The sequence below is a fragment of the Pogona vitticeps genome, chromosome 2 (genome assembly GCF_051106095.1).
Source record: "Pogona vitticeps strain Pit_001003342236 chromosome 2, PviZW2.1, whole genome shotgun sequence".
NCBI lineage: Eukaryota > Metazoa > Chordata > Lepidosauria > Squamata > Agamidae > Pogona > Pogona vitticeps.
This window is the reverse complement of record NC_135784.1, coordinates 166,209,740-166,237,542: the sequence shown is the minus strand read 5'-3', so window position 1 is coordinate 166,237,542 and position 27,803 is coordinate 166,209,740. Positions and strand designations below refer to the sequence as shown.

Here is a 27,803-nt window from a genome sequence, read left to right as displayed (position 1 = left end):
ACAACAAAAAAAGGTGGTATAGGTTTACCAAATATAAGAAACTATTATTTAGCTAACCAACTGAGGTTATTGGTGAAATTATATATAATCCGGAAAGGCTAATTTGGTGGGAAATGGAATCATCAGAATTACAAGGAAATATAGAAAAATATTTATTTGCTAAAGGTAAGAAAGATAAAATAAGTCAAGTTAATAATCCTTTTTTAAAGACATTGATAAATATATGGTATAAGTACAAAAAGAATTTATGTTCATCATACTCTCCATTTGGATTAGTGACAGAAATAGAAAATTTTCCTACCAGTATGAAGGGGTATATGGATTTATTTAAAGAAGAAAAGTGATTAGACTGAAAGATTGGCTGTATAAAATGAGATCGATAGACCAAATGAAACAAGTATTTCAAAACAAGACTATTTCGTGGTTGAACTATGTACAACTAGAAAGATGGACTAAAGAATGGGCAAATAAATATAATAAAGGTAGAGAACACAAAAAATTTGAGCAATTTCTATTCTCATATGAGGACATTCGGATGACTGACTCAGTAAAAGGTACAGTGAGTAAAATTTATTCACTTCTTAATTTAGAGGAAGAAGAAAGTGAAAAAGAGGGATTGAAAATGGTGTGGGAACAAGATATTGGGGAAAGAATAAATGAAGAAGAATGGAGGAGGATATGGAAAATGAGGGTTTTAAGATTTATGTCAGTAAGAATAAAGGAAAAAAATTGTAAACTTAGTTTAAGATGGTATTTAACACCGGTAAAATTAAACAAAATTAACACCAGTCATCTGAATGTCTGTTGGAAATGTGAGAAAGAAGTTGGTACATACTTTCATATGTGGTGGGAATGTGAAAAAGTACAAAGATTTTGGAAACAAATTTTCAAAGAATTAAGTTGTGTGTGTGGAAAAGATATAGAATGTAAAGCTGAGATTGCTCTGTTATCAATATATGAGAATGTGGAATATGACAAAATGACTAAAGAACTGATGACTAATCTAATAACAGCAGCTAGATTGATTATTGCTAGACAATGGAAATTAAAGACTGAATTACAAATTGAAGAATGGTATAAAGAAATATACCAGCTCCCGCCAACCTAGCGGTTCGAAAGCATGCAAATTTAAGTAGATAAATAGGGACCACCTCGGTGGGAAGGTAACAGCGTTCCGTGTCTAAGTCGCACTGGCCATGTGACCACGGAAGATTGTCTTCAGACAAAACGCTGGCTCTATGGCTTGGAAACGGTGATGAGCACCGCCCCCTAGAGTCGAACACGACTGGACAAAATTTGTCAAGGGGAACCTTTACCTTTACCTTATAAAGAAATATGGAATATAGCATTAAATGATAAATTAACTTGTAATTTAAAGATGAAGAAAGGAGAGTTGAAAAAGAACATTTTTTATGTAATATGGGGCAAATTTTTGGAATATGTGTTAATAAGGAGGAAAGGAAAAGCTCCAAATCAAGAATCTATGCAGTTCTGGAGAAGAGGACAATAGAAGAAGAAGAAGGAAGAAAAAGAAGAATATGGGAAGAGGTCCCGTATATGGTGGTGGGGAACACTGTTATTGTGTTTGAGTTTATATGTTTTATGTATATGATTTGTTTTTGTTATAGTTATAGAAATAAATAAATAAATAAATAAATAAATAAATAAATAAATATATATATATATATATATATATATATATATATATATATATATATATATATATATATATATATATATATATATATATATATATATATATATATATATATATATATATATATATATATATATATATATATATATATATATATATATATATATATATATATTTATCTCTCAGTGTCTCATTAATGATACCGATCATAATAATGCTTCACTTGTAAGATGAAAACCAAGATAAACATTAATTTCAGTAGTCAGAGTAAATGTTTGTGTACATAATTCCACATGGATAGCCCTCCTTTGGCAGAAAGAGAAGGAAAAGGTTTTCCCCGCAGGGATCCCCAATCCCTTTTCAATTTTGCTTTGCTGCTGATTTATTGTTTTTATAATGATGTTCTTTGTATCTGTCATTCAAGTGGTTATTGGTTTTACACAGCTTTTATTCATTTATATGATGCTGGGAAGTGCCCTGATGATTCCATAGTACTTTGTACAAGAAGGAAGGAAGGAAGGAAGGAAGGAAGGAAGGAAGGAAGGAAGGAAGGAAGGAAGGAAGGAAGGAAGGAAGGAAGGAAGGAAGGAAGGGTGGGTGGGTGGGTGGGTGGGTGGGTGGGTGTGAGGTTGCCTTTGACTGGGCATCTCTGACTTGCATCTCAGCCATTTAGAGATTAGATAATTCAGGGTATACTCTTGGTTTCTTTACTTGAGAGAAGGCTGCTGTATTAGTCTACAATTAACATAATCTCAATAACATTATTGCCACTTAAAATGTCATTTTCTGTGCCTGTATCCATCTTCACTGAATCCCTGCCCACATAGTACTTAGCTTGTATAGAAACCTTTAACTCAATTTTTCATTCCATGTGTCTGAGGAAGCAGACTGTCAACCCCCAAAGCTCACAATGAAATAGCCCTCATAGTCTTTAAAGTATCACCATACTTTTGCTTTCGTTGTTGACATTTGTTTTGTTTTTCCTGCACATGCTGAAGCAGATGGAAATGAGTATGAAAGAAATCTGCTGAAGTTCGTTAGTGAGAATAGGCATGTGTGAAATAGAACTTTAAACAAAAATAAAAGGGACTGGATTTCTCTGTTGAATACAAGCTGCATGATGTTTGAGACCTTTCATTGCAAAATCAGAATTAGGCTTCAAAGTAAACTGGAGGTCATTATAGGCATGCCAATTTACAGGTAGTGGATTACTACAATATAGTGTACAAGGGGCTGCTCTTGGTGGCCAGAAATTGTGGTAGGGATTTTCTAAATGATCCCACCATGAATCTAAGCCTAGTCATCAACAATGACCAGACAAAATAAAGTTTACACCAGGAAGAAGTCTGTCTGAATGAACATAACTCATCATTACCCAAGTTTGAAGATCTAGCACTTGTTGAGGTGGGCAATCCTATAAATTTCTTACAGACCCGGATATACCAGAGACAGGTGAAGGTAAAGTTGCCAGCAATAATGTCTAAATCCCAATGTTTAATAACAAAATGACTTGGCACTCTACTCTGTTGCTCTAATGATGAAAATTGGGAGTAGGAAAGAAACTTTGCATGGAAGGACAGGGAACTCAGTTAAGTTCTCCTGTTACTCAAAATGTATGCCATATTCCTCAGTTCAGCATTCTTTCATCCAGAGTGTATGGCTTTTAGATCTAGTTGGTGGATTTCATGGTTCTCCAATTGCTCAAGATGGACTTCTATTCAGCCCTAGTGTAGACGTCTTGGGATTACGTTAAAATGAGAAATTAGTAGAAGTTGGTGTGTGTATGTGTGTGTGTTTAGTGGAGGAGAGTGTGCCTTGTGTTGTCTATAATCTTCTGCGCTTGTGATGATTTTGGGGGCTGGATCACTCCCACACCTCAGCTTGATCTCTTGCATAACAAAAAGAGACAAACCATTTCCTCAGAAACTGCTGTGTCTGCAATGAAATCTTCCTGACCATCAATTAACCAAAAGAGAAACATCAGGCGTTACCCTTATTGTATAAAATGCAGGTCAACAGCTTGAAGAAGCAAACCTGAAAAGGTGTGGAAAGGACTAAGGGCAGCAAGGAGATCATCTCAAGGGAAGCATAGCTGGATGGAGGTCCCTTTAAGCATCAGATTGAGTTGCGAGGTGGATTTGTCCTCGCTGGCCCACCCAAATGTATTTTGGTTCCTATACTTATTGTGTTAAGTGAGGCAGGCCATGGTCAGAACTGTTCATGATTTCTGTTTGCTTGGGGAAGGTGGGAGAACAGCCTGGAAGAAAAAAAAATCTACTGAATGTAAAGTTCACTGAGCATACTCTTTCCAGCACTGAATAAACAAACACCCTTCAGAAAGAAATGAATTTTAAAAATGCATGAGGGCAGGCAGTCTGCCCTATTGATCAATCCTAACATATGGCCTTTGAGAGCAGGCTGCTCTCCTAATGCCAGTTGATAGATCTGCTATGAGTTTGTTTTAAAATCTATTTAGGTCAGCCATTCTCAATCTTTTTTTGGCCACAGTCCTTTCAGGGGCTTCCTCTCAGGTTCCAGGGCCTGTCAAACAAGGATACAACATGAACAGATATCTTTCAGAATCTTCTCACATTTTTAAGTCCCTTCAAATGTTCCAGCTCATCCAGGGGGGCCATATGGCCCCTGTTGTGAATGGCTGATTTAGGTTAATAGGAGTGTTAGGAAATATAACCTCCAAAGGGTAACATTTTGGGTCCCCAAAACCTTCTAGCCAGCATGGTCAGTTGTGCTTTCTACAGTCCAGGTGCATAGTATAAAAACAGTTTGTTTATTTTTTTTCCTTTGTTATTGACACATGAGGCAGGAATTCCATATCGGCCACTTCATCTCCCTGAAATTAGAAAGAAAGAAAGAAAGAAAGAAAGAAAGAAAGAAAGAAAGAAAGAAAGAAAGAAAGAAAGAAAGAAAGAAAGAAAGAAAGAAAGAAAGAAAGAAAGAAAGAAAGAAAGAAAGAAAGAAAGAAAGAAAGAAAGAAAGAAAGAAAGAAAGAAAGAAAGAAAGAAAGCCATAATCCTGTCCTTTTATAATGTCCTAAATATGCTATCTGGGGCTATGGCTTCACTCTTGTTCAGACTAAAGGTAGGGCCAGCTGGAGAAGGAAGCCTTCTTTCAGCATCCGGATAGCTGTTTTCAGGGGGCTTTTGATGTTAGGCCAAGGGCTACAGGTTTTTAAGCTGAGAGCTACAGGTTGCCCCCTCTCAATGTCAAATGGGTCATGACATGTCTGATTATGTCAAGGACCATGAACCGTTCTGAAGATTGCAAAGATCGGAAGACAGCAGCTTGGTCATCATGTACAGGTGGATGACAATAGAGAGAGAAAAAAGTGGAAGAGATGGGAAAGAGAGAGGAAAGGAGTAAGCATAAAATGACTCCTTGCAGTTTTGAGGAGTCAGGGAACAGAGTGAGCACTGACCTCTACCCCTACACACACTTTGCAGAGGTGCTGGTGGAAGCGTACCTCACATGCAAGATCTTGTCTCCACCTGTATGAGTTTCCTCCTAAAACAGGGTGAGAGGCTTTCACTGTGACATATCCAAGGCAAGCCATTTCTGAGAGGCTTTGGGTTGTATGGAATGCTAGTCACCAGGGATCCACATGGCCTTGTGCAATCTCCAAATGCCAGAGGAGGCTACTGTCATGCTGACAGCCCACCCCTTAACCAGTCAGGTCTATGCATGTGCTGTAATTCGGTGGGAGAGCAGAGGGTAGTATTATTTAGAGAATTTGGCACTGTGGATGCCTGGCTTTTCTTGTTTTAAAAGCAAGCATCTCATCCTCATGGTGGTAATGATGCGCTTTGAAGTATGTGTGGTAACGCCTGCTGAAATCTGGGGCCAAAGAGGTGTTTGACTATGAACACCAGCAGTGTTTCAGAACCCATAGGGCCTCTATAATTAATACAAAACTACGAAGCATTGTAAAACAAACCAGGCAAAATAAGAAAAATTAAGGCAGTGTACATAATTTATATAAGGCAGTTACAGGACTAAGGTTTTCTCACTATATGTTATATTTTCTTATTACAACTATATCTCTTTTTTTAAAAAATGTATAATTGTCTTACTTGTAGCACCAAATATTTATGTTAGAACTGCAGAGCTGGAAGTGATCCTACGGATCATGGAGTCCAGGCCCTATCAAGGAATCACAAGTGGGCAATCAAAGTCCCAACCTCTCGCTCCACAGCCAGAGATCTAAACTACTGAGCTAGCACCCCAGTAAGGGAGAACATCTTCATAGCTGCTGTTGTAAAAGAATTTATATAGTGGGATATCAGATGGACTGGGATCCCAGTGTTGGGGAAAATAAAACCTTGCTAGGTGCTTTGGGGTGGATGATGGACGTCTGTACATCGGATCCCTTTTCTCTGCTTGGAGGTTGCAGTCCTTTACATCACTATCTGAGAATAAACTCCACTGAATTCTATAGGTCAATGGCTCCCAACCTTTGGTAACCCAGATGTTCTTGGACTCCCAGAAGCCTTCACCAGGATTTGTAGTCCAAGAACTTCTGAGGAACCAAGACTGGGAAGCATCGCTTTCAGAACTTAAGAAACAAGATTACCTGTATGACATCTTACGTCCAGTAAGTTATGGGCAGCCTAAACGCTTTCCTCTGTCATTGGCTACATCTTTACAACAATCCTGGGAGTTAGCCCAGGCTGCAATAGATGTGTTGTGGCTCACTGGGCTTCCAACCTGGATCTCCCAGGTCCCAGTCTAAGGTTTGAACCACTCAAGCACCTTGGCTGTCTTTTGGGGGAGGATCATGGCACCTGTGAAGGGAGCTGATGCTTCAGCCACCCTGTGCAAAAAGTCTGGCCAAAAGCACTCATGGCTGGTGTCATGAAATGAAGCCAATGACAGTGCTACCTGGCTGTCAGCACCTGTTAAATATTTAGGAGTGAAGAGTGAAAACCAGCTTCCATTGCCTCAGCTGTTTTTCCAAATGGCTTTCTGCCAAGACAGAATTTTCCAGCAGCTCCTATAAAATTTCATGTACCTCCCTTGGACTGGAGCTCACACATCTTTTTGCTCCAGAGTCGTTTTAAAAATGAGGCTTATGTTCTTTAACCAGTTAAAACATGTACTTAGTCTGTGCAAAGCAGATACCATAATAAACTGAAACTCTTTTTAATTGACTCATAGTACAATCCTATGCACGTTGAGTTGGACGTAAGCCTTGCTCTGCTTCATAGGAATGGTGCCTACATTTGCATCCTAATAGCAAACCTAGGCACACAGTCCTGTAGAAATCCAAGGTATTTCATGGAACTTGTTCCCAGGAAATGTGTCCCTTGGTCTGCAACTCTAGACACATTTCCTAGTAAGCCCCTATGAGCTCCATGGAGTCTCATCCTGCCTAAGCATAGCCTGGACTACACCGCATGATTGGAATCTGCATTTGGAACAATGGAAGAAAGAATTAATCAGAGATCAGAAGTAGCTCATTTACAAATAGTGACAATGTTATCACAGTGATTTTTCAAATAATATAGACGGAGTGATTTTTCAGGTAATATAGCACATTGATTTCTCAGATAATATAATATATCCTACAATTTGAGATGCAAATGTATGATTTTTAGACCCTGAAACTGTCCAGCATCCCTGTGTACTATACTGGTAGTTCTGAAATAGAACATTCCCCTAAGGTCTGCTGCTTCCCTGCAAATTATGTATCTGCAATTAATTTTGTGCCAAATGCATTTTTGGTTCATTTGTTTCTGCCATAATTAATTAATTCACCATTAAGTTATTCAAAATTACTCACAGTTTGATCTATTTCCAGTTTGTTTCCTGCTCTTCCTATTGCAGTACATGATGACACATGGGGTCAACAAGAACTTGGCTCAGAATACATATAAACTTCATTTACACACAGTATTTATTTTATTGTTCTAATGTAACAGTTATAGAATGATCCGACAACTCATAAAATAAAACAGGCACTAAGCAGGTTCTAATGTGGAGGCAACCTACCCCATCTCCATGGAACTGTTCAGCTTCTGAGTACCCATCAGAACATTTATACTACCAAACACAACTAATTTCCCTTACTCCAAGCAGCAACACATATTGAGTTAACCCATCCCACCCTGCACACACAGCTGGTCCCATCGGATTTCAGAGGCTAAGCAGGTTCAGGCTTGGTTAGTACTTGGATGGAAGACTGCCACCAAAGAATACCACGGGTCTCTAGGTAGGTATAGGAAAGGTGCCTGAAACCATTGCTGCCAATCCAGGTTGTTAATGCTGGGCAAGCTGGACCAAGAAGCTAACTCAATAATAATAACAATCATATGCTGTCAAGTCAATTCTGGCTTACATCAACCCTTTTCAGGCCTTTCTCGGTAAAGAGTACATAGAAGTGGTTTACCAGTTCTTTCTTCTGGGGTGCCCTGGGACTGTGCAGCTTGCCCAAGGCCAACCAAGCTGGTTCTTCTTCCTGGAGGCACAGTGGGGGAATCAAACTCCCAATCTCTAGCTCTGCAGCCGGATACCTAAACCACTGGACTCTCCAGCCAGCTGACTGAATAAAAGACAGTTCCAATATTTCCATGACAACAGTTATGCAGTGCAGTAGCTAAGAGTCGAAACAGTGAGCAAAATTCTCCTGATTCAGAACCCAGCTCCCGTCACAGTGGTAAGCAGCTGTGTATTCAGCCCCATCTTAAGCATTCTGCAATAAGGAGACAATACTGAACAACCTTACAGGGGTGTTGTGTGGATTACTGAGACTGCCTCTTTTGAACTCTTTTGAAGCCTTCAGATGTGTTATATTAGATACCAGGTAACTGCTATACTAACAACAAACTTCTTCTCTGAACATCTTATATCCGAAACGATATCATCACTGCATGAGAGACTGGGTTTTAGGAGGCTCCTGCGGAATCCGTCATTTGCACAAAGTAGCCTCTCCCCCAAAAAGGCTAGAGGTGGAGTCCTTAGAGCAGAAACGCCCCACTAAAAACTGAGCATGCTCAGTGGTCACAGAATGCTGACAGACTGGTGAAGAGAGGGCCTCTGCTTTGATGCATACATCCAAACAGCCCCCACAGAGTTCCAGTGGGTGCTAATGGCATATCAAAAGAGCCATTCCATCTTGCAGTGAAGGCAGTGCCCAATAATTTGCAGGGGAAAAGATGTGGGAAGCTAGGGTGAGGTACAATCCCTATGGCCTCTGATATATACTATATACTATTACACAGAGCATAGGAATCTTATAGGATGAATGTGAATTCCTTATATAGAATGAGAAGGATGATCTGACAAGAATCTCTGAGAGCTGGTGGGAGGAGACTTATAACAAGGTAATAGCAATTAAAGGGTATGCCTGATGCAAAGAATTCTATGGACCTAAGGATAGAAGTCCTGTTGAAAGCACATGGATGAGGATAGAGTGAGAAATAACAGGTGACATTATTTGGGCTGTATCTTGGCCAGAAATCAGAAGAATGAGACTCAGAAGGACAGCAATGAAAGAAATAGAAAAAAAGCATGAAGTGTAAGGGTATGTCACTGGAGACCAAGATCAAGTCCATCCATACTGTTGTATTCCTGATCACTATGTATGGGTGTGAAAGCTGGACAGTAAAGAAAGCTGACAGGAAAAACATTTATTTGTCTTAAATCTGGTGCTGGAAGAGGGCATTGTGGATACCCTGGGCTGTCAGAAAGATGAACAAGTGAGACCTAGAGCAAAACAAGCCTGAACTTTCTCTGGAGGCAAAAATGACGAAACGGAAGCTGCCCTGCTTTAGGCACATCCTGAGAAGGCAGGATTATCTGGAAAAGACAATAATGCTGAGAAAAGTTGAAGGCTACAGGAAAAAAAGGGAAGATAACATATGAGGTGGATTGACTCCCTAAAGGAAGAAGCCACAGACTTCAGTTTACAAGAGCTGAGGATATGAACATTTGGGAGAGTGTTCATTCATAGGGTTGCCCTAGGTCAGAGGTGACTTGACAGCACGTAACAACAACAATAATTGTTTTAGTAGTATATTATAGATCATTCAGCCCACTGGAAAATATGGGTGATTCTTTCATGAAACAAAAGACATCACACTACAGGGGTAAGCCACAGTTTTAACAAAGGCTTCCGAATCCCTTGGCATCTGACGGAGGTCTAATTTTTCTATAAACTGGATGCCGGATAAATATTTGACTTGCTTTCTTAATACTTAACTAGCAGAAAGTGGAAGAAAGATTCATTGTCCAAGGCTGAGATCCAGCTTCCTGTGGGTGCAGCTTTTGATCAATCAAGCTGGTCTAAGAAGTAAACTTGGGAGACATTTAAAGCAGCCGTCACTCTGGCTGGACAGGGAAAGATTGGCTAATGAGCTGAAAGAACATGTATCAGAGATAGAATAGAAGGGTATGTGATCAAGGAGAAGGACAGCAGAGCAGCTTGAACTTGAAGAGATGATGTCAGGAGGTTCCAGAGCGAGTTGAAAGGCAGAAGGATGCTAAAAACAGCAAGGGCTTCTTTCACAGTTTCTTGGAGCAAGATGAGGAACAAGGAAGTCGCAGGCTTGTGCTGCTTGCGGAAGTATTTGAAATATTAACGGGTGATAGAGTGGGTGAAGATGGAACTATCTGCTCCTCTTTTGCTTCCTTCTACTTCCCCCAGTGTAGTCATGTTCAACCTGGAATGCACCTTGACCAAAGTATCGAAGGTGGGACCCGCAAACCCAAGATGAGACAGGTGCCAGCTAGAGAAAACCTAGCCACTGGAAATAATTTAAGTTCTCCAGTACTGCGTGAATTACCTTCCAGGCTGCTGAAAAAGGTTGTACATGTTATTTCAGAGTTCACGGCTACAATCCTTGAGAATTCTTTGAGAACAGGTGTGATGCCAGAAAATTAGAGATGGGCCAAAGCATGGGAAAATGTAGGTTTGGGAAATTACTGATTGTTTGGCCTGATGTCAATATTAGCAAGATTCTAGAACCAATTAGCAATCAGTCAGGTGATATATTTATAGTATAACGTCTGGAATTACTAGAAGCTAAATGGCAAATGATGCCAGACCTACCTTAACTTTCATTTTTAAAAATTACTAGCCTGATACATCATGGGAATATCATTGACATTACACAGTGTATGTTGATCTCTGTAAAGTATTCAGTAAAGTGTTATAGGATACCTTTGTTGACAGGGTGGTAAAAGGAAATCTGGACACTGAGCCTGTTAAATGGATCCACAGCTGGTTGAGCATCTTGGCTAACAAGTACCCTACTTATGGCTCTGTGTCAACTTGCTGTGAAGTCTTGAGTGGGTGACCTGGTGTCTTAATAGATCACAAGCTGAACAGAAGCCAGCAGGATGAAGTGGCTGCTAAAAAGCAAATGCAATCTTAGAAGACTGCATTAATAAGAGCAAAGTGTGCCAAGATCCTGTGACTTAATAGTTCCACAAGTGGCATTTGGGAATACTGTGTCTATTCTCAGGTCCCCTAAGGTGGACACTGCCAATCCGGAAGGCCTGCAGAGAAAGATGCATAGGAAGATGAGATATCTGATGAAGACAGATTGAAAGAGTTGGCTACGCACAGCCTGGAGGAAAGAAGGTCAAGGGGAGCATAAGAGTGCTATTCAAATGTCTGGAAGATCATTATACAGAAGAGGGAGCATATTTGTTCTTTATTGCTCCTGAGTTTGGAAAGGTTACCCTTCTGGTCTGCAACTCTGAGTCTTCTGGCCTTCATAAACCTCTGTCTTGGCTGCAGGATGGGAGTTCTTGGATGAAGCATTAATTTTTTCAACCTCCGAATGTACGAGATACTAAGAACCCAAGGAAAGCCATGAAAGATGAGATTAAGCATGCACATCTGCACATGCTGATCCAAGAGCAGACTTCCTAGATTTCAAAATAACTTATTTCAGAGGGAAGTCTAGACTTGGGCTGGAAGCCTCCATCTAGCAACAATAGCCAGGCAGATGATTGCAAGAAACCCAGAAGCAGGATGTGAAGCCAAAGCCTTCTCCCACTATTTGTCTCTTAGCAACTGGTATTTAAAGGTACACTGCCTCTGAACATGGGTGTTCCATTTAATTATCATACCTAACACCATCGACAGACTTACCTCCAAGAAATACACTGTTTAAAGTCTACAGTGCTGTATTCTACCACTGATTTAATTATTCATGGGGTGGTGGTAGTGAAAAATCACTCAGTTTTGGGAATAGCACATAGGAATTTATTTATAGATTCCATTACTAGTCTCATCCATAAAATAATTCACTCCTTTTAGAGCACTGCACTTTTAAGGTATCACTCACATTGGTAAAGCTCCATATTAGCTGCTATCCCCTCCCTTCCTTGAGCTGGCTTCACTTCTACCTTTTCTCCATGATGCATGACATATTTTATGAATGACCCCTTGCCCCAGATATTCAGGCAATGCTAGGTTTTAAAAGTCCATGGAGATCCTGGAGCAAAGCTGCTTTGCCAGTGCAAAAATGAGAGCCATACAGAACCAAAACCACACTAAAACTCGAATGCAGCACATCAGTGGCTTGCAATCCTTCCACTATACAATACAGCAGGCTACAGTATTATGGTAATACCCTTCCTTTCCATTTGATGAAATACAGCCACCTGGAAGACTGAGCCTGCTGGCTTCCTTAGTGTATAGAAGCTTGCCAGGAAATAGATACTGTTTTCCATCCAGTCCAGAACATATGTATTTAAAACTACAATGAGTTGTTTATGAGTAGAAGGGACTGCTGTTGGTGCAGACAGTGAAGGCATAAATAGTGATGATGGTAAAAGAATCAGAAAACTCTCTCTCTCTCTCTCTCTCTCTCTCTCTCTCTCTCTCTCTCTCTCTCTCTCAGATCCAAGAATTTTCTTTTTTTTTCTTTTATCTCTCTTAGCTTAGTTTACTAAACCGTTTATTACTATGTTTGAATGTGAGTGAGAGACTGGATGAATGTCTGCATTCCTTTTGTCTAGGCTTTGCTTGCCTAGCTCACAACTCTGTATTTCTTTTTCCTATTTCTCGTGATGCAAATCCAGTTCCCTGCTGGCCTTTGCACAATAGTTGGAATGCCTATGAGTTAAAGTCAAATCCTCCTGCCTAACATATCCCCCAAAACTGATGGTGCTATATAGTGCCCAACCAGGCCATAACCAGCAGTATTTCCCCCCACTTAGAGGAATTGCGGTTTTCATGGATCAAGTAACCTGGACAGTGATTGAGTCTGTGTCACTCTAGGAGTACAGGATTGAGTAAGCATCTCTCTGTGCACCCTTATTTGGACACTGCACATCCCTACCCCCTACATCAACACACTCGTACAGCCACCAAATTCTGTTGTGATACATAGGTTATTTTTCCACCTAAAGATGAGATAGACCTTCCAAAGTAAAATCATGATGAAGTCTCAGTTAGAATGTGTGATTTACCAAAGAACAAATATCTCAGTTAGAACATGAATTTTATGAAAGCACCACTCAATTATCTGTTGGAACATGAGTTGTCTGAAAGAGCCATAAAAGTGTTTCAACTTTTCTGATTCTCCTGTAAGGCCAAGTTACTCCTATTTTGGGGTTAGCTTGGATGCACAGAAAGTGTCTGCGTGTATAAAGGGGACAATTAGAGACTGGAGGCCTCTCCCCCCAATAAAGTATCATCAAAGGTTCTCCCACGTCAGTAGAACACATGTACTTACAAGACCTGCAGTTGTTTGATGCTAATAAAACTAACCTGATTCAAATGTAGGTTGGCCATTGTTCATGCAACAAGCTCATGGGCGCCGCCAACTAACACTGGAATGGGAAGGTATGAAGGACAAGGAGGAGACTGTGGAACCATGACACGAGGGAGAAGCCCAACCAAGTCCACTCCAAAGGCCTTCAGAAGATGGACGTTGCTATCCAGGTGAGATCAGAGATGAAAGACCCCCCCGCCACATGGTTTCCCCACCCATTCCAGGCCACCACCACCCCCGGATGTCAGAAACATGAATCAGCTATCTTTCAGTCCAGCTACTGTACCTGCAACTATAATCCAAGAGCGTTAATGACACCTTGGACTCAAGGTACCAATTAGACAAGTTGGGATAAGAACAGCCTTCAGCTGGTTCAGCCTGTAAAGATGAGACTAACACTTTAGAGGAGCAAACATCCCAGGGAAAGCCTATCACCATTTGGGAACCTCTCTAAAACTGTACTGGCTAGGGCTGTGGCAATCAGGCTACCTTCAGTGGCTGGCACTTAATTTTCTTATAAATTATCCCTGTGCTTATACAACATTTTTAGGAATTGCAGGGTTGGTGAGGATGACGAGAGAAGAACGCATGAACGAAAGAGCTGGCCCCATCCCTCTTGCTTAGTATCTCTATTTTGAATTTATTTTTTGTATTTTATAATGAAATGACAAGTAAATGCTAGTATTTTATTGTTTATTTTATGAGCATGCACTAAATATAAAATTTCTCAGACCACAGTTAGTGGTTTAAACCTGATCTCTGGGGTATTTGAATGCCTTAGATTCAGAAGTACTAAAGAGCTTTTGATGAGATAACTTTTTCCCCTTATCAGGGCGCATGGCTTTAGGTTAGGAGTAGACTAGGCAGAAATAAGCTGCCCCTGCCCCCCAAAATGACTCACCCAGATGGGTGAAAACAAGCACATTATTTCAGTCTTAGGCCTGCGTTTCAGGGTAATTTGTGGATATGTATCCTGTCCCTGGCTTTTCTGCAAGGATTGTTCTGATGCTCCTGGGAGAGCCAGCTGCAACATTGCCCCATGACATTTCCATGGCCTCACTCCCATCTACATCCCCACCTATTTCTCTGTCTTAATGGTTGCTTTTCCTTCCTCTTCTTCCTCTTCATCCCCTGTGTCAAGGCCCCTCCTCTCCAAAACAAGTATGGAACCCTTGAGTTGGAAGATCAAATGATGCACTAGCTCTTAGAGCAATTTAAAAATGTATATATTTCCACATATGTCAAGCTATTCCACCTCAAAAGGCCAAAGAGCCGTGGCAATGGATTCTAGGGTGATATTTCAATGTTAGTGCTAATCCACTAAGAAACAGAAACAAACATGAGATTATGACTCAAGCAAGCCTCTCCTTTTGAAACTGGGATATCAGTGACAGTCCCCGTGAACAAAACATAGTCTGGTAAATGGAGCCTTTTCTTATAGGGCTTCTTCAAAGTTTTTCAAAAAAATGTGATGTCAAAGACTGCTAGTTTCCAAATGAGATTAGGACTGGAGCAAGCCTGGGCTGTTAATAGCACTGCTAAATCTCCCCCTCTTTAAAAAAAGCGAAAATAAAATGAAAGCTGGTAAACAGATTTTTAAAAATAGGTTGTCCCAAAGTTTCTGAAGAGTTTGTGTCAATGACAGCTGATTTGCAAAGGAGACTGAAAGCAGAGTGAGCTTGTTAAGGGCTGAGACTGGAAGCTCTCAATGCCTGCACTAATTTGCATTCCCCTTAAACACACACACACACACACACACACACACACACACACACACACACACACACACACACACACACACACACACACACACACAGAGAATGGGCAATAAGGTTTAGATGTTTGTAGGCCATGCTTCACTGCTGACATCATGATCTATAATCAAAGACATACTCATCAAAGGTAAGAGAAGACACGGATACATTTGACCACACCATACATTCCAGCAAACACCACCATCACCAATACAGATAATAAAATCACAACACATATGCTGAGCTGAACAGAACAAATCCTGTAACTGGCCTATATTGGCCTATTATTGGTATGAAACAAGAATGTAAGGGCATAGGAGAAAACAGGGATACCCATACCAGACCTGGTAGCAAATGTTAATATGGACAAGCTCTCAGCTTACAGTTTAAAAGTTGACAACTGAGAAGGAAAGAAAAGAGGAATGAGAGAGAAAGGCAAGCAAGAGAGAAAAAGGTATGGAAGCTGAAGACCAAGGGCAATCTTAACAAAATAAATCATTTCCTCAACATTCTTCTTTATGTTTCTGAAGACATAAACCATTTCAGTTACATGCTTATTAATTTGCAAAGTACTGCACAGTCTTCTTTATCTTTTCCCTTACAACCTTCCCTTCCCTCTTGCCTTGCGAAGCAAGTGTCCCCATTTCTCAGGTGACAGAGAGAAAACGAAAGCTGAAAGATTGTGACATGTCCAAGGCCACCCAGTCCGTTCAAGGCAGAAATGGGACTTAGTTAATGTTTATGATTAAAAATTCACAGAGAAAATAATCCCCATGGTGGTAATGATTCCTCTGGTTTCTGATAATGAATTACATTTCCCCAAATTAAAGACCTAGGATCATAACTTACCCCCCAAAAAGTATGCTTCACTGACAGTAGTAAGATTTACTTCTGAAAATCAACTGGGATAAGATTGTGGTCGTAGTGCCCATTAGACAGAGGCAGTAATACTAGGTAGCGTTAAGACTGGTCTTGGTATTTATTTTTATAATTAATACCGAAACTATTCCAAATCCCTTCTAGTCTTTCCTTCTTTAGCGTTTCCTGTCTAAGGCGAATCAATCAACCACACTACCCTACCCTCACTTAATGCTTTCCCAGAATCACTAGGGCTACAAGTAAGCTATAGCTGTAATGATCGGGGTTGAGGTGGGTCTTTTTATTTTTATATATTTATTTATTCTTTTTTTTTATTTTTTGTAACTTGGCTTGGTTTGTTCTTTTGAGGATCAAACTGTTGCCCTACAGTGTTGCGAGGTTTTAGTTGCCCATTCCGGTTGTTCTTACAAAAAGGGCAAAGACTCAGCTGTTCTTTGCATTTATTTGTTATAAATTCTCCAGATCAGGTTAGGTTCGTAGGTCCCAAACTACTGGCAACTTTTTGCCTTGTTTGACCCGAGAGAACACGCACTTGGCGATATGCGTCGGAACTCTTGTCTGCTTACTTCTTAGGAAATTGTCTTGGTCGGATGGGGGGGGGGGGGAAAGAGGAGGAGAAACGAGCCCGTCCCAAGCATCACAATTTTGTGCACCTCGTTTCATTTCATAAAGAAGCCCTTCTAAAAAGTCACCCTAGAAGAATGCACGCCTTTTGTTGTTGTTGTTTAGTCGTTTAGTCGTGTCCGACTCTTCGTGACCCCATGGACCAGAGCACGCCAGGCCCTCCTGTCTTCCACTGACTCCCGGAGTTGTGTCAAATTAATGTTGGTTGCTTCGCAGACACTGTCCAACCATCTTCTTCTCTGTCCTCCCCTTCTCCTCCTGCCTTCACGCTTTCCCAACATCAGGGTCTTTTCTAGGGAGCCTTCTCTTCTCATGAGATGGCCAAAGTATTGGAGTCTCAGCTTCAGGACAGATGCATTCAGGGGAGTAAATCCTGCTGTCTTGAATGGGACTTTAGTTCTGAGTTGGCAGAGCGAAGATTGCACGGGAAAGGCAGGGGTAACTCTGAAACATCTTCCTGAAATTCACCAATTTTAGTTTTATTTTCGTCTTGGCTTAGAGACCAGAAATATATATATTTATAGGTGAATTTTCGGCAGTTAATGAGTCGAGATGATTTCTAGGATCTGTTGCTTACAGACGTGTAATTAAAGACAACCAGACCACCAGCCTGTCAAAGGGACCCCCTTTAAACGCCACCGAGGTCTTCAGCGGAGCTTTAAGCACCGACTTCATTCGTCCCTGTTGAAAAAAAATGAATCTTAGAATGACTGTCGGGTTGAATCTCCTCGGCAGCAATTGTTAACAGGAGAAATGGCCGAGCGCTCTTTCCCAAGCCTTCTGCTTCCTCATTTTTATTTCTCTATTCCTTCACCGTTCGAAAGCATTTTTCCACCCTCTGCGCAGGCAGTTTTAACCTAAAACGATTCGCCTGGGCTGCTGATGTTTTCGGGAACGGTGGGGACTGTTTAAATGCAAAGGCAGCTGTGGTGGGAGGCGGAGAGGAGCGACGGAAAACCGTGTCGCCAGCCTTCATACTGCTCGGCCGGACGCGGGTTACACAAGCCGAAATCCTTTTCATGGGAAGCTGTAATGCAAGGTCCTTCCAGAACAAGGGTTTAATGATGATGATGATGTGCCTTCAAGTCAGTTCTGACTTACCGCGAACATTTTCAGGGTTTTCCTAGTAGGAATACTCAGAAGTGGTTTACCCTTCGGTTCTTCGGAGGGGGAGTGGGGGCCGGATTCCGGGGACTGTGTAGCTCCCCAAAAGCCGCACAGGATACCTCTACTCAGAGGAGGCACACGGGGGAATCGAACTATAGATAATTCTAGAACCCAGATTTGAAGGGACGTCCTCACCTAGATATGTATTCACTTAGAATGCAAGCCTTATCTTTCCTCCCTCTCTATTCCTTCTCTTCTCCCCTGTCTTTATTCTTTGGATATTGAGATGGTATGTGCAGAGTTTGGAAAAGTTACTTTCTTCTTCTTTTTTGCTAGAGCACTGAGAATTCCCCAGGCAGATATATCCAGCCCTTCCTAACTTGCACTTGGGAACAATTCCCATTGAACTCGGTTGAATTTACTTTCAGGCAGACATGCTTAGGATCTGGCTCCCAGGTGTCAACCAATCTTATATCCAATCACCTGGGAGGAAGCCTTGTTTACCTTCTCAGGAATTGCTTTTAAGTAGTAGTCATGCTGGCTGGGAGTTGTAGTGCAAAAAGGATCCTTCATCATCTCTGGGCCTCTTTGTAGACTTCTTATATTTTTACCTTGGTCTTATTGCAAAGGTGATGTTGAAAATAATGGTGAGATGTTTGCTTACACTATATCATCCTCGCAACCCTGTGAGGTAGTTTAGGGTGGGAGATAATCACAAACAAAAGTATTAAACTACGTCATGAGTCCAAAATGAAGCAGAATAATTCACAGAATTCTGTGAAGCTAACAGTATTTTTCTTGAAAATACATGCTTGGGGCATCCAAATGGAAGACTGTACACATGGGCATCACTAGATGGTCCATATAGAAATCAAATAGGCAATGTAATTGGATGCAGGGAATGGAGAAACTATACTGTATTCTGTCTGCCAAAACAAGAGCAGAAACAGATTGTTGTATTGACCATGCCCCATTATTATAAAAAATTAGAGTAAAGCTGAAAAAGAAGAATCATACCATCAAAATAATATTAATAACATTTCTGATTAACTGAAAGTCCACATAAGGAACAGGTGTGCATTTCTAAACTCAACTGAACCAGAAGAACTGTGGACTGAAAAAAAAATACAAAAAGACTATTCCTGTAGTCAAAAGAAAAGAAAGGCCTAGATGGATGATGAAAGAAAAACTTAAATTGTTAAGGATATGTAAGAAGCAAAAAGAAAAGGTGACAGAAGTAGAGTAAAATCCTGAATACAACGGTTCAACAACTATCATGTAGAGATAAATAGAATTATCACAATGGGGGGTGTAAAGAAATAGAACAACCAAAGAGAGAAAAGAAGAACTCACTTTCAGAAGACCCAAGAAATCATAGTGAAATTTAAACCTAGATTAGGAATGTTGAAAGACCAACAAGGATCATACTATTTGACCAGGATAAAGTAAGGAGAAGATGCAAACAATGTGCTGAAGAATTGAAGAGATAAATTTATGACAAATTTCTTTGAAGTGGAATCCAAAGAAGAAGAAAACCCTGCAGTTTCAGAAAATGAAATGAAAGCTGTGCTGAAAACACTTGGAAGAAATAAATAATCAGGGATTGATATACAGTAATAGCAATAGAACTATTCCATCCTGTAGCAACTGAATATGTCAAAATCCTAACAAAATTATGCCAACAAATGTGAAAAACAAAACAATGGCCCACTGACTGGAAACATTCAATATACATTCCAGTTTCAGGAAAATGAGACACCAAGGAGTGCGGTAATTTTATAACCATTGCATTAATTTGGTATGCAAGCAAAATGATGCTCAAGGTGTTGCAAAAAAAGGCTTTTACCCTATAGGGTGCAAAAAAATGCCTGATGTACAAGCTGGATTTTGAAATCATGATTATATTACAAATATTTGCTGACTATTGGAATACATAAAATAATTGTGCAAGTCTGTGCTTTATAATTTACTGTATATCAAAGGCTGTGACTGTGTGGAGCATGAGATGGTATGAACTGTTCTGAAAGAAATGAGTGCATCTCAGCACTTGATTATCCTGATGCTAACCTGTATTGAGGACAAGAAGCTAGTGTTAGCACAAATTATGGAAAGACAGAAGGGTTTCCTATAGGCAAAAATGTCTACTCAGTCTTTATGCAGAATATATTGTATAGACAGCTTGTTTGGAATCAGCTGAAGGAGGAGTGAAAATTGGTGGAAGAATCATCAATAATTTAAGATATGCAGATGACACCATCTTACTGGCAGAAAGCAGCAATGACATGAAACCATGTCTGATGCAAGAGAAAGAAGAATGTGCCAATGCAGGAATGCATTAAAAAGACAAACCCCACGACTACATAAGGACTGTGCAGCTTTAAAGCTCAATGAAGACGTTCAGATTGCTAGATATTTGTACACATCAGTTCAATCATTCATCCAAATTGAGATTACAGCCAAGGAATCAGAAGACTTAGACTTAGAAGGGCAGTGATGAAGAAACCAGAAAACATCAAGTGTAAAGAGGTGTCACTGGTGACTGAGGCTAAGATCATCCATGCTGTTGTGTTCCCCATTACTATGCATGCCTATGAAAGCTGGACAGTGCAGAAGGCAGGATGGTGGTGCCTGTTTGGAACACGGTGCTGGACGAGAGCTTTGTATACCTCAGACTGCCAGAAGGATGAACATGTGGGTCCCAGATCATATCAAGCTTGAACTTTCTCCGGAGGCAAATATGTTGAAATTGAGATTGTCCTACTTTGGGCACATCATGAGAAGAAAGGATTGTCTGGAAAAGACAATAATGCTGGAAAAGCAGCAGGAAAAGAAGAAGATCAAATATAAAGTGGATTCACTCCCCAAAGGAAACGACAGTCTTGATTTATAGGATTTGAGTAGGGCTGTTGAGGACCATAAAAAAAGCTGACCGCTGAAGAATTGATGCCTTTGAATTGTGGTGCTGGAGGAGGCTCTTGAGATTCCCCTGGACTGCAAGGAGAACATACCCATCAATTCTAAAGGAAATAAACCCTGAGTGCTCACTGGAAGGACAGATCCTGAAGCTGAGGCTCCAGTACTTTGGCCATCTCATGAGAAGAGAAGACTCCCTGGAAAAGACCCTGATGTTGGGAAAGTGTGAGGGCAAGAGGAGAAGGAGACGACAGAGGATGAGATGGCTGGACAGTGTCATTGAAGCTACCAACATGAATTTGACCCAACTCCAGGAGGCAGTGGAAGACAGGAGGGCCTGGCGTGTTCTGATCCATGGGGTCACGAAGAGTTGGACACGACTAAAGGACAACGACGACATTGAGGACAATACAGTTTGAAGGGCACTCATTCATAGGGTTGACATAAGTCTCAGGCAGCTTGGCAGCATATAAGCACAAAGTCAGGTTAGAATTTACCACCAACAATGTTGCTAAAACAGGAACACATTTCATCTTAATCCCTTGCCCCTGCCTGCTCAGTCTGCATCCCAGGACTGCTTATCATGTAGAAATTATGTCCAGTTACACAATGGTGGCATGCAGTATAGCCTTCTTGGCTATTGCTTTTGATTGAAGATCCACCAGAGCCCAAAGCTAAGCCATTCAGAAGGGCTGTTTAGACAGGCTTTTCAGGAGGGAATCCTATATATATGCTTGCTCACAAGTAAGTGTTCCCGTATTTACAGGCACCAACTCTGTAAGATTCCAGTCTCGGTGGCAAAAGCCAAGGTAACTTTTCCCATTACTCCCGAAGTTCGCTTGGGGCTGATTTGTTCTTTGACAGCCTCCAGTAATTTCTTCCAATTGCAAAGTCTAGTGAAGAGCCCTGTACATATTTATTTGTGTATGTGTTCCTTTTGAAGTCTGATTTATTTTGTTTATTTTTAATTCTGGCAAAAGGTAGGGAATTTTTGGCTCTCCAGATGTTTTGCCCTTAGAAAACTAGTAGGCCTCCAGCAGTTGGTGGATTACAAGTCCCATCATTCTTTGTCTGGAGTGATGGGGAGGGGAAGCTTCTGGAGACCAGAGTTTTTTGTTTTTGTTTAGTATTCCCCCCCTCCCCACAAAGAAGAAGGACTCATGTTTGCAAATCCCCTGGGCTTGCAAATTCCAGCTGTAGGAGGGAGGCAATAGCAGGAGCAGGGGCTTTGATGTCCACATGCTGCCCTGGGGATTCCAGAGGCATGGGACTGTCCACCACCTGAGAAACAGGATGCCACTGAGCATGACCTTCTGATTCAGCAGGATTCACCTGATTTTCTCTGCCTCGTGATCTGAGCCACTGGCTTGCACAGCTTTGCCCACCTAAAAGATTGTTAGGAGGAGGAAAGTGGCAAACCAGGTGATCTCTCAACTTTTTGGAGGAAGAGAACAAAACAAAACAAAAAAAGAGCAGTAACAACCCCAGACTGGGCCATTTTATTGCTGAGCCATACCTTCTCAAAAAAGTTATTTTCCCCAATAAAATAGAAAGGAGGAGTGGTGTACACCGCCTGAAACTCACTGGGGGGAAGGATATAAATGCAAGAAATAAATCCAGAAATAAATTTATTTTAACTATGGACTTGAACCCTTGAGGATGCTGGTGTATTTTTTAAAAAATTAACACTTTCTCTTCTCTTAAATGCTGTGATTTCTATTTCCTATGCATTTTTCATCTCTCTGTGTGGAGTGTTTTAAAGGTCACTCAGGAAGGGTTTTTAAAAAAAGTAGAAGGCGATACTCACATCTAAATAAAATTGTCCACATCCAACTTAGTGCTCTTAAAATGTTTCCAAAGCACACTCGTACTGTATGTGTTACTGCACCTTTTCCCTCCCAGCTGCTACAAGCGGCGGCTGATTCCGCGTTCCATCCCTCACCCCCCCCCCCCCAAGTGCACTTTCCCCCATTGTCTTATAAAAACGCTCCGTAAAAAATAATAATTTCGCAGCTCAATATGTCATAATGTTTTTCCTTTCCCCCATCTCAAGTTATCTGAGATAAATGTGAACATCGTAAAATATCCAGGAAAGAAGCGTGTATTATGTGCTCTCACACACTTAAGACGATTCCTATAGGCGGCTTTTCGAGCTGTGTGAAATATTTAAAGAGTGATTTTACTCACTCACACCCCACCACCACCACCAGGGAACTTCCTTGGCTGCTCGGGAATCTGCACCCAGGGCTCCCGAGTTCTATAGGCCGTTACTCTATCCACTACACCACACTTCCTCTCTTCCAGGAGAGAAAACGAGGAACAATCCGAACCATTTCCCCTGGTCTTTCATGATCTCTGTGATATACATGACGTGTACACAGAGGGGAAAAAATACAGTGCCACTTTATCCATCGTTGTTAGAAGCTCCACTGAATTCAGGGGGATTTACTCCCGCATGATAACTGTGAAATTTGGCCTTATTCTGTACCCCCCCCCTTCAAATTATGAGCCTTCCTTCTGCCTTTTTCATTGACTGGCTTTTAAGGGCACAGCTGAACTGAGATTTGTAATTTTTTTATTCCGTGTTCTAGTATTGGTATGAGCCGCCTCCAGCGCGTTGTCCAAGGAAAAGGGGGGGGGGGTATAAATTAATTAAATAAAATGCATTCCAGGGTTTCACGGTGAGTAACAATAGCATGCTAAAAAATTTAGCTCCTCCGGTAATTTAGGGACAGGACTGAATGGGTGAGCTTAAGCAGACGCTGCCACAGGTTGATGACGCTTCAGACGGAGCCCCCCCACTTTTACGAGATAAAAAGCCTTTCCAGTAAATCGCAGAGAGGAGAACGGCCGTCTCTTAGCCGTCCCCGCGTCTCAGACAGACGAAAACCAAGACGTTTAAGTCACATTTTTTTATTGGGATAATAATTACCAAAGCTTACGCCAACGGCGGGGAAGGCTGAATAGCGGGTTGTTTCCCGTTCAAAGAAGATGCAAAATTTACCCTCTAAATATAAAATATTCATGTACACGAGAGCGAGGGAAAGTCTAGGGAAAATTAACCATCCACCCGCCCCCATCACCGGCTTTAATAGACGAGAGTGTTAAACGCGTACATGGAATCCATAGGATTTTAAAAACTGCCCTACTAGCCTGTGACATCACGCCTGTATTTCTCCTCGGTTTACCAAGAACACAGACTCCTGGCGCCGACAAAAATGGGTCTTTCATCTTCTCTTCTTGCTTGCTACTTTACTTTTTTTCCTCTCTCTCTCTTAACGCGTGTGTGTTTGGGCAGGGGGTTAATTGGGGAAGAGGGTATTCCGGGAGAGAATGAATCATTTTTAAATCATCATAAGCCGGAATCGTTGCCACTTTTCTCATATTTCGCTTGATTCGAAGTTTTCCTTTCGAGTCCTGGACGAGAGGAGCCTGACCTGTTAATTTCATTTTCTTCCTAAAACCAAGCAAAACTTGAGCACCGCTTCGGAAACTGGAAGGCAGCCGCTGCGGCCCACCTCCCCAGATGAAAAAAAACTCACCCTCAGGAACACGGCGGGGCCGGCGGCATGCGGGGAAAGTGGCTGCTTTCGAATTTCTCTTTGCGAAAGTCACCTACACTAAGCGTCAGCCTTTTAAAACAGAAAAATGAACAGTTTAAAAACAAACAAACAAAAAACCACTCTGACAGCTCTTTATGTACCGGATTTATTTTTAACTCCCTATGTCAGGAATTTAATATATTTTGAAATCTTGGTATTCTTACCAGTTTTGCTCAGGGAAGTTTTCGTTTACTGAGTATAACTACGAAGGGAGACAGGAGGCACCGTCGGTGATTTCAGCAGGATGAGGATTCAGCTTCTGTTGTGTAGCAGTATTGTGTACAAATATTCTGCACTTATCTCAGATCGCCTTGTCTATTGCTTGTTCACTTTTCACTTCTCGACTGCTTTTTACCACAGAGTAAACTCCGTGAGCGTGGATTGGATTGACACAAGAAAAAAAACATGCATAGAATTAGTTGGAAAACCTGCAAATCTAGCCCCGCTTATTCCGGAGTAAATTTCCCCTACATTCAAGGAGACTAATAACCCAAGAATTTTACTCAGAAGTATACTTTTTACAAGATGCATGATTCGAAATCCAAAATAAACGTGGGCAAGATTAGGACCGGTATTTGCTATTTATACATTTGTATACCGCTGAGCATGTTTTAAGAAGGTTTTATTTCTAGGAGTAAACCTGTCCCCAAAGTAGTCCTCCGCACCACACCTTTGACTAGCAGTGCGTGTGGGAGTTCGGCCTGATGGGGCACTCCTTTACTTTTGAGGTGGGGTCGGGTGGCCTTCCAGATGTTCTTGGACCCCCCCAACTCGCATCCACTCGTCCAGTAGGACTAATGGTTGGGGTTGATCAAAGAATAAAATCATCGAATAAAATCTGAATGGCCACACGTTATCCCCTTGCTCTGTCTATTCCGAAGGAACCCCCATGGAACCGCACTGCTTTAAATAAACCCACGAAGGCCCTGAAACTGACGCACCTTAGAAGCTGCAAACCCACGTTCGCCCAAGGGACTGGTTTCCGCGGGGCTGCCGTGACTTAAGAGGCGTCTACGTTTGCCCCGTCAATGGACTGCGGGCAGGAAAAGTGTCCTCCGTGCAAGCAGGATCGCTTCCATTCTAGTAGGCACGATCCAGTCATCTGACTCTTAGGGAACCCACTTAACTTGCAGTGATGGGAGAGCACAGAAACTGAAAGGCCATTCAAAACGGGTCTGGATTTTACCCTGTCTCTCCGCTCTGCGTTACAGCGACCAGATCTCCTTCGGCTTACAACAGTTTTCAAGGCAGAAGACATCCCTCGGCTTGCAAGGGGCAGTCCAGGCAAGAACATTTCTCTCTCCCCTTCCCCAGCTTCGACCCCCTCCCGACTTCTCTTCCCTTTCCCTCCCCCTCCTCCCCCCCCCGCCTATCCCTTGCAGTTTCCTCAAAGTAGATTCATTTTTAAAGCGCCCGTGGTTTATTGATCCATTAGGGTGAGCTCAGAACAAGTTCATTGGCTTATTCATCTTTGTCTAGACCGGAGGGTGGTGGCGGGGGAAATATATATAATTTTTACAAGAGGCGTATTTCTGGGTCTCATCTCTCGCGCAAACTCACAAGTAGTTCCAGGTGCTGCGGAGACCAAGGCTGTGCCGGCGGGAGAGAGGCTTCTGTGTGACCTGGAGGGTTTGTCTGTCAGTTACCTGGATCCTAAGCCTGACTTTCAGAAGTTAAGTCCCTCCGGAATGCGTAAAATCTGCCTTTCCTCGCAGTTAGAACCGGACCTCTGTATGTAATCCTGCCGTCTTGTACAACGCACCTTACCGAGAGACTTACTTCCGAGGAGAGGTAACGAATAAAGGCGTAGACGGACTTCAGGATCGTAACCAGTCCCTATTTTAAACAGAGCCTCCTAATCTACGGATTGCTGCGCGGGGAGGGGGAAGGACAGGTAGGTCAGGAGGAGTCAGGCTTACTCGAGGGTAAATCTGACTGATGTCAGTGGGGCTCCCTCCTCAGCAATAGACGTGCGCTGTAAGAATGAAAGTATTTGCATCCAGACGTTCGGTTTGAAGGTAAATAAGTACGCCAGGCTCCTTGCAAACTCAAGCTTTCTTTACTTTAGCAATAACAATGTAAGGCTTGGAGTTCCTTTTTATTTCCAATAAAATAAACCTGGTGCTTTAAAATGAATATACTTTGAGGAAACTGCCATTGATAACAATTTGGAAAATTCTGATCAAACTACGGTGAATCACCCAGAGCTCTACCACTTCATTCAGGTAGCTTCTGTGATGCACAGAAATGTGAATGTTTCTTGCTGTTATTATGACTGATAACAACCATCTGTTAATTCGATACTGGTGAAGATATCTCCTTAGATCTGCCCGAGAGTGCCAGCATACCCAGATCAGGGATCTCAGAATTGAAGCAGTGCTAACCGCCTGAGTAAGGATAACTGGCAAGCTGCTCCAGTATGGTTGTTGTGGATTTTTTGGGCTTTTTGGCCGTGTTCTTTCAAAGCTGGGATCATCAGATCCTGGCTGTGAAAGCCTTTGAGAATACATTGAACCACTCCAATATCTTTGCCAAGAAAATTCTATGAGCAAAAACAAAAGGTTAAAAGATATGATACTGGAAGATGAGCCCCTCAGGTCGGAAGGCATCCAGCATGCTACTGAGGAAGAGTGGAGGACAAATAGCTCCAGAGCTAATGAAGTGGTTGGGCCAAAGCCGAAAGGACGGTCAGCTGCGGACATGCATGGAAGTGAAAGGAAGGTCCGATGCTGCAAAGAAAAATACTGCATAGGAACCTGGAATGTAAGATCTATGAACCTTGGTAAGCTGGAGGTGGTCAAACAGGAGTTGGCAAGAATAAACATTGACATCCTGGGTGTCAGTGAACTAAAATGGACGGGAATGGGCGAATTCAATTCAGACTATTATCATATCTACTATTGTGGGCAAGAATCTGGTAGAAGAAATGGAGTAGCCCTCATAGTCAACAAAAGAGTGGGAAAGCTGTACCGGGATACAATCTCAAAAATGATAGAATGATTTCAGTACGAATCCAAGGCAGACCTTTCAACATCAGAGTAATCCAAGTTTATGCACTAACCACCCATGCTGAAGAGGCTGAAATGGACCAATTCTATGAAGACTTACAACACCTTCTAGAACTGACACCAAAGAAAGATGTTCTTGTTATTATAAGGGAATGGAATGCTAAAGTAGGGAATCAAGAGATCAAAGCCTAGAGAGAAGAATTATACCAGAAAGATCTGGATGTCCCGGACAACCCAGACAGTGTGATTGCTGACCTTGAGCCAGACATCCTGGAGAGTGAAGTCACGTGGGCCTTAAGAAAGCATGGCTAACAACAAGGCCAGTGGAGGTGATGGCATTCCAGTTGAACTATTTAAAAGCTTAAAATATTTTAAATAGTTCAGCTATATGCCAGCAAGTTTGGAAAACTCAGCAGTGGCCAGAGGACTGGAAAAGATCAGTCTACAGTACATCCCAATCCCAAAGAACGGCAGTGCCAAAGAATGCTCCAACTACCGTACAATTGCACTCATTT

The 27,803-nt window shown here is 41.7% G+C and overlaps 1 long non-coding RNA gene across 1 annotated transcript; it reads right to left on the bottom strand.

Annotated features, from left to right (window-relative positions):
* Positions 1-18,604: 18,604 nt before the first annotated feature.
* On the bottom strand, positions 18,605-25,270 carry LOC140704165 (uncharacterized). The gene is made up of 3 exons (XR_012083295.2): positions 24,445-25,270; positions 24,221-24,310; positions 18,605-24,135 (listed from the first exon to the last, which is right to left on the bottom strand). It is a non-coding gene; the product is annotated as an uncharacterized LOC140704165 (long non-coding RNA).
* Positions 25,271-27,803: the final 2,533 nt, after the last annotated feature.